This window comes from Zalophus californianus, chromosome 4 (genome assembly GCF_009762305.2).
Source record: "Zalophus californianus isolate mZalCal1 chromosome 4, mZalCal1.pri.v2, whole genome shotgun sequence".
In the NCBI taxonomy this organism is placed as follows: Eukaryota; Metazoa; Chordata; class Mammalia; order Carnivora; family Otariidae; genus Zalophus; species Zalophus californianus.
Window position 1 is genome coordinate 62,124,937 of NC_045598.1, and position 8,101 is coordinate 62,133,037.

General features: G+C 35.4%; 1 pseudogene; it reads left to right on the top strand.

The window, feature by feature from the left end:
* The first annotated feature begins 2,345 nt into the window (after positions 1-2,345).
* Positions 2,346-2,991, top strand: LOC113926642 (annotated as a pseudogene).
* The last annotated feature ends 5,110 nt before the right edge of the window (positions 2,992-8,101 follow it).

Below are 8,101 nucleotides of genomic sequence, written 5' to 3' on the forward strand. Positions count from 1 at the left end.
CAGCTTTATTTGGAAGTGGTAAAATTTGGAAACAATACAAATGCATCAATATACAAATAAATAAATAAAGTGGTATATTGCCATAGAATACTACTCAGTAATAAAAAGAACAATTGTTAATATGTACAATATGGTTGAATCTCAAAATAATCATGCTGAGTGAAAGAACCCAGAATTCCACCTGCTAAAACAGAGTGTGTACTTTTTATTTCATTTATATAAAACTCTAGAAAATGCAGACTAATCTATAATGGCAGAAAATAGATAAAAGTGATTGCCTGGAAGTGGAAGGTGAATGAAAGGATAGGAAGGGGAATTACAAAGTTACAGGAGGAAATATTTGGGGGTAATTACTTGTCTTAGTTGTGGTAATGTTTCACAAGAAGACATAAGTCAAAATGTATCAAATGGGATACTTTAAGTATGGATTGTTTACTTTATGTCAATTATATATCCATACAGGTTAAAAAAAAGTTAAATTTCAAAGAAAACCAGAGTCTCTCCTTGCTTGTATGTTCCTTAGTGGTGATCTCTAGTTCTTCCTCTGTCTGCAGAACCACATGTGACCTTCCTGCTCCCTGACCCATGCTACTCCTGTTTGCTCACCTGCTCTGGACACCATCCTCCTAATCAACTGCTACAACGTATGTAGGTATGAGTCTCAATCCTTGAAGGAGTGAAGAGTGAAGCCAAAGGTCCTCATCAGTGCTCTCCTGGAATACACCCCCAAGAGGTAAACCTCATGTCAAACACACTATGCAATAGTTAGCTCCGGATATGTCTGACTTGACTCTCCTGGAAATTTCAGGCTTCAATGAGTAACTGAAATCAGAAAGTGTTGAAGATCCAAGATAGAATGCCATTGGTGGCATGGTATGAGATGACCCTCTGCCAAGGCATTCCTGAGCTGGCAGAAGAGAAACACCTGTAAACCAAAAGAATGTATACACTTCACTAGTGCGTATATGATGAGGCAAAACTATGGACAAAGTGAAACAGATCATAAATCTCAAAAAGTCATAAAATACTGGTCTCAGATATTAAAGCCAATGTTACTAACACCAAGACAAAGAAGTTTAGGTCAAACTTGAAAACAGTGGGCAACCCTTTGGTTCTGCCCAGGGGTAGTGACCCTACCTACACTGTTTACTGTCCCTGCAGACTTGAGGAAGGAATATCAGAAGAAAGATCTACTTGAATTCTACCGAAAATTTCATTTGGAGAGGAAAGGAAACAAAACTGACCTTCAAAATGATGGTGGGTGAAGGGGTAAAGCAATTTTTCTCTAATGAAAAGTTGAGAATTAACTATAACACATATTAGGAAGTTTCTTTCATGCTCTAACTGATGAGGAAAATAAATTATCTAGTTCCATGCCTTCCCCCCAAAAAATAAAAAAATAGCAGCAGCAATACAAGGGAGAAGATATCTTTAACAGCTAGATCAACAAAGGATTAAGAATTATTATATATTTAAAATAGAATCTCTCAACAATAAAAAGACATAAAACCTAATAGATAAATACATAAACATGCATCCCATACAGAGGAAACATAACTGGCAAATAAGTATGTGGTAAAAAGCTTAGTCTCATTAGTAATCTTAGAAACTAAATTAAGACAACAATAAGATGTCATTTTATACCTACTAGATTGGCAAAACAAAACAAAACAAAAGCAAAAAACAAACAAGAAGTCTGACAATACCATAGAGGTGAAGATAGGAAACAACAGGAACTTTTCCATATTACTAGCTAGAGTGTATTGGTTTAATCACTTTGGAAAACAATTTGGAATTTTCTCAAGTTCAACATGGGCAATTTCACTTCTAAGTGCAGTATCTAGAGAACCCCTTGCATCTGTGTACCAGCAAATGTGCACAAAAATATTCATTGCAGCATTGAATGCAACAGAAAAAAACCCACAAAATAATCCAGCAGCAGAACGGAATGATACATATTTTGGATTTTAGGACTAGCAAGTCAAAAAGACTTAGTATGATATTACCTTATAAAGTTGAAAAGTTATGTAAAACTAAAAAAAAATGTTATAAAACAATTTTTTTAAAGGAGAAGATGATCCAGGATGCTGGTTATTTCAGGGAGTGGGAGAGAGACAAGAAAAGGGAAGAGCAAAGTATGACTCTGTAGCACAGGCAGTGTCTAGTTCTTAGGCAGGGTAGTATATTTATGGATACTCATTTTTAGCATTTCAGTATGAATAAAATGTAAAAATTAGATAGGAGAAAATATTTTTAAAAAGCAATAGCTGAGAATTTTCCATAACATAAAATAAATTCCTCAGATTAAAAAATGTACTCTCCAGAAGACCAGTAAATTGGTCATAATGGCAGGTAAAGAAATTAATGAAGACTATCCAGTAGAAATTCATGAGTACTGGGGTGCCTGGGTGGCTCAGTTGGTTAAGTGGCTGACTCTTGGTTTCAGTTCAGGTCATAGTCTCAGGGTCCTGGAATCAAGCCCTGCATCAGGCTCTGCACTCAGCAGGGAGTTTGCTCAAAGATTCTCTCTCCCTCTCCTTCTGCCCCTCCTCCTTCTCAGGCTCTCTCTCTCTAATAAATAAATCTTTAAAAAAATCATGAATATTTATCAACATTTGAGAATTCCATTGGTGCTATGGATGAGACGCTGAAGATCATGATGTCTGTTTCTAGAAATGAGTTGTTGCAGAAGTTGGATCTCCTTGAACAAGCAAAAGTGGATTTAGTTTCTGCTTACACATTAAATTCAATGTTTTGGGTTTATTTGGCAACACAGGGAGTTAACATCCAGTAAAGCAGAAAAGAGTATACATGAACAGAGTCAAGGAAATAACAGACAAGAAAAAGGCTGGCAAGCTGGACAGAGGTGCAGCTTCAAGATTTGTGAAAAATGCTCTTTGGTAACCAAAACCTAAAAATGCATCCAAAGTTGCCAATAAAGGAAAAAGTAAACATATAAAAAATGCACTCTCCAAAAGTATTGCAGTATGAAAGTAAAAATAAATAAGCAAATACACATATGAAACTTGTGATTTCTTAGAAGCTTCTAAACAGAGAAGACAAATTTTCTAAAAGACACTCTTCAGGGGAAAGATGAAAGATGTGGGGCACCTGACTGGCTCGGTCGGTAGACCATGTGACTCTTGATAGCAGGTTGTTAGTTCAAGCCTGTTAGTTCATGCCCATGCTGGGCATGGAGAATACTTAAAAAAAAAAAAAAGGTGAAAGATAAGATATACAGGAAAGAATGAAAAATAAAGTAGTAAATATGAGTTAACTTTCACCATATAAAACAATAATTATAATAGCATGTGGACATTTTAAAAATTGAAAATTCACAACACTAATAAATTACAACAGCAATAAATGAGTTAGTGAGATATTGAAGTTAAAGTGTCTTAAGGTCCTTCAGCTCTCTAGGAGAATAATAAAAGTACTAACCACTGATAAGTTAAGAATTCATGTAATAACTTCAATGGTAACCACTAAAAAACTAGACACATTGTGATTAGCTTCTAAGCTAGCCAAAGGAAATACAAACTGAATTTTTAAAATTTAATCCAAAAGACAGCAAGAAAAGAGAATAAAAGAAACAAGAGAAGTGAATGTTGTTTACAAAAGATCCTCTATAAAATATGGAGGCACAGAAAAATTGGGAGTAAAAGTGTGTCTCACAGTATGCCATGGCAACATTCGTGAATAGAAAGCTGGTATAGCTACATTACTATCACTTAAATAGGCTTTAAGTTAAAAGCCTTCACAGAGTATAAAGAAAGCTATGTTACAATTCTCAATTCTTATATACTGAACATAGCCTCAAAATAAATAAGGGGAAAATGTGACAGAACAAAAGAAAGAACTTCATAATCATAGTGGAAGACTGTAAAACGATTTATTTATTGAAAGAATAAGTAGACAAAAAATTAGCGAAGATACAGATGTCAACAAAATAATTAGTAAAAGACCTAAGATGCAAATATTGGATACTGCACAAAAGAAGTGTAAAATATACATTCTTTTCAAACATTTGTAGAAATTAACCATTTAATGGGATATAAGATACATCTCAAGTCATTTCAAAGGAAAGAAATTATATAGACTGTGTTATTTGTAACTAAACACACACAAAAAATTTTAAGATGTAGAAAAATACTATGCTTGGAAATTAATATACTTACTTCTAAATAATGCATTATTAAAAGAAAGAATTATAAATATAAGAAAATATTTTGAACTGAGCAGTAATAAAAGTACTAGATGCCAAAATGTGTGAGATGCAGCTAATTAAATACATATATTACATAAGATGAAGTACTGATACTTAAGAGTAAAGTATGTATTATAAGAAGTTTGAAAGATTCATCAGTATTTTAGGGCTGCTATAATTCATACTTTGATTGCCATAGAATAATACACTGTTTGAAGATACCAAAAATATAGTTACCTAGTCTCTTTCAAGGAATATTTGGAATTTTCCAAGGTTTTTCTGTTATAATGCAGCTACAGACTTTACTATAAATATTTCTGCTGTGAAAGCTTGAGTTTCTCTTGGGTAAACATTTAAAAATAGAAGTCTTGAAGTGTTGGGCGCCTGGGTGGCTCAGTTGTTAAGCGTCTGCCTTCAGCTCAGGTCATGATCCCAGGGTCCTGGGATCGAGTCCCACATCGGGCTCCCTTCTCAGGGGGAGGCCTGCTTCTCCCTCTCCTACTCCCACTGCTTATGTTCCTGCTCTCACTATCTCTGTCTCTGTCAAATAAATAAATACAATCTTTAAAAAAAAAAAAGAAGTCTTGAAGTATTGAGTTTGTGAACACCTGAAGTTGTTATACTAACTTATATTCCAACAATAAGAGATATTCCACATCTTCTCCAACACTTAGGTTGTTGGACTTCTTAGTATTTGCTGTTCAAGTGAACATGAAATGTGAATGTGAAATGGCATCTCACTGAGGCTTTGAATTGCATTTCCCTATCACCGCTGAGGTTAAATACCTCTTCAGGAGTTTATCAGCCATGATTTTTCCTGTTCATGGTTTTTGCTCATTTTTATATTGAGTGATTTATCCTTTTGCCCCCCAAGGTCAGGAACATGCAGGGATGTCCACTATCACCACTGCTATTCAACACAGTACTAGAAGTCCTAGCCACAGCAATCAGACAACAAAAAGAAATAAAACACATCCAAATTGACAAAGAAGAAGTCTAACTCTCACTCTTTGCCGATGATATGATACTTTATGTGGAAAACGCAAAACTGCTAGAACTCATACAGGAATTCAGTAAAGTGGCAGGACATAAAATCAATGCACAGAAATCAGTAGCATTTCTATATACCAACAAGACAGAAGAGAAATTAAGGCATCGATCCCATTTACAATTACATTCAAAACCATAAAACACCTAAGAATAAATCTAACCAAAGAGGCAAGAATCTGTACTCAGAAAACTATAAAATACTCATGAAAGAAATTGAGGAAGACACAAAGAAATGGAAAAAACCTCCATGCTCATGGATTGGAAAAACGAATATTGTGAAGATGTCAATGCTACCTAGAGCAATCTACACATTTAATGCAATCCCAATCAAAATACCATCAACATTTTTCAGAGAAATGGAAAAAACAATCCTAAAATTTGTATGGAATCAGAAGAGACCCCAAATAACCAGAGAAATGTTGAAAAAGAAAAACAAAGCCAATGGCATCATAATTTCAGACTTCAAGCTCTATTACAAAGCTGTCATCATCAAGACAGTATGGTACTGGCATAAAAACAGACACATAGATCAATGGAACAGAATAGAGAGCCCAGAAATGGACCCTCAACTCTATGGTCAACTCATCTTTGACAAAGCAGGAAAGAATGTCCAATGGAAAAAAGACAGTCTCTTCAACAAATGGTGTCGGGAAAATTGGACAGCCACAGGCAGAAGAATAAAACTGGGCCATTTCCTTACACCACACACAAAAATAGACTCAAAATGGATGAAAGACCTAAAATGTGAGACAGGAGTCCATCAAAATCCTAGAGGAAAACTCAGGCAGCAACCTCTTTGACCTCAGCTACAGAAATTTCTTCCTAGAAACATCGCCAAAGGCAAGGGAAGCAAAAGCAAAAATGAACTATTGGGACTTCAAGATAAAAAGCTTTTGCACAGCAAAGGAAACAGTCAAGAAAACCAAAAGACAACCGACAGAATGGGAGAAGATATTTGCAAATGACATATCAGATAAAGGGCTAGGATCCAAAATCTATAAAGAACTTATCAAACTCAACAACCAAAGAACAAATAATCCAATCAAGAAATGGGCAGAAGACATGAACAGACATTTTTCCAAAGAAGCCATCCAAATGGCCAACAGACACATGAAAAAGTGTTCAACATCGCTCGGCATCAGGGAAATCCAAATCAAAACCTCAATGAGGTATCACCTCACACCAGTCAGATTGGCTAAAATCAACAAATTAGGAAACGACACATGTTGGGAAGAATCTGGAGAAAGGGGAACCCTCCTACACTGTTGGTGGGAATACAAGCTCGTGCAGCCAATCTGGAAAACAGTATGGAGGTTCCTCAAAAAGTTGAAAATAGAGCTACCCTACGACCCATCAATTGCACTACAGGGTATTTACCCCAAAGATAAGAATGTAGGGATCTGAGGGGGTACGTGCACTCCAATGTTTACAGCAGCAATGTCCACAATAGCCAAACTATGGAAAGAGCCAAGATGTCCAACAACAGATGAATGGATAAAGAAGATGTGGTGTATATATATATATACATATATATATATATATATATACACATATACATATACAATGGAATATTATGCAGCCATCAAAAAAAACAAAATCTTGCCATTTGCAATGACGTGGATGGAACTAGAGGGTATTACGCTAAGAAAAATAAGTCAGTCAGAGAAAGACATGTACTATATGATCTCACTGATATGAGCAATTCTTAATCTCAGGAAACAAACTGAGGGTTGCTGGAGTGGTGGGGGGTGGGAGGGATGGGGTGGCCGGATGATAGACATTGGGGAGGGTATGTGCTACGGCGAGTGCTGTGAATTGTGTAAGACTGATGAATCACAGACCGGTACCTCTGAAACAAATAATACATTATATGTTAAAAAAAAAAAAAGAAGAAGAAGAAGATAGTAAGAAGGGAAAAATGAAGGGGGGGGTAATCAGAGGGGGAGACGAACCATGAGAGACTGTGGACTCTGAGAAACAAACTGAGGGTTCTAGAGGGGAGGGGGTGGGGGGATGGGTTAGCCTGGTGACGGGTATTAAAGAGGGCACATACTGCATGGAGCACTGGGTGTTACATGCAAACAATGAATCATGGAACACACATCAAAAAAAAAAAGAATGAAATAATGCAATATTGGTTATAAATTCCAGAATATTATATACCATATAATATCTCTTATACAATTAAAAGAAATTTAAATGAAAATATTCTTTTAAAGGAATACATATATGTGTTAAAACAATATTTTAAAACATCAAATAAATTACTAAAAACAAGATGCAGGAGAAGCTTGGGAGGGGATGGGGCAGAGAGATGGATTAGAATAGAAGGACACAGAAAGGTATATATTAAAGGGATTGGCATGACCTTGTAAGATAATTGAAAAAAATCTAAAAAATTGTTGGAATTAATTAGCATTTACAAGGCTAGTAGATTAAAAAAAATCTATAAACAAAAATCAGTTAGGTTTTATACTGGCAACAAACTTAGAAAATGATATTTTTAAAAAAATATCACTTAGCACAGTACAAAAATACGACATACATAGGAAGATGTGCAAGACCTTTATAGAAAAAAATACAAACTTTACTGGAAAACAATAAAAAGACTAAATAAATGGAAAGACATACTGTGGCCATGGATTGGAAAAATCATCATTTTAAAGATGTCAGTTCTCTCCCAGTTGATCAAAGCAATCCTAGTCAAAATCTTAAACAGACTGTGTGTGTGTGTGTGTGTGTGTGTGTGTGTGTGTGTGTGTGTGTGTCTGTGAGCACGTGTGTGTGTGAATGCACAAACACAGGACTAGAATAGCATATTCAATAGTGTGTGGAAATTCACAG